Below are 291 nucleotides of genomic sequence, written 5' to 3' on the forward strand. Positions count from 1 at the left end.
TACTCCTACCACTACTACTACTACAGTTAAAATATTGCTGCTGCAGTGGGTGCCAACTTCCTGTTTCTACATCCATTACATCATCTCTATGAAGCTGCATTTTTCACTATGACATCTACCAGTTTTGTTTCATCCCAGTGGCCCAGCAGAAGCATGAAAATTGGCACTTCATATCTTCTACCCAGAGGGATGCGGTGGCTCAGAGACTAAGACGCTGAGCTTGTCGATCAGAAAGGTCAGCAGTTCTGCAGTTCGAATCCCTAGCACCACATAACGGATTGAGCTCCCGTT

The sequence above is a fragment of the Notechis scutatus genome, chromosome 6, assembly GCF_049901735.1.
Source record: "Notechis scutatus isolate UNSWTSFEM ecotype Mainland chromosome 6, rNotScu1.2, whole genome shotgun sequence".
Taxonomy (NCBI): Eukaryota; Metazoa; Chordata; class Lepidosauria; order Squamata; family Elapidae; genus Notechis; species Notechis scutatus.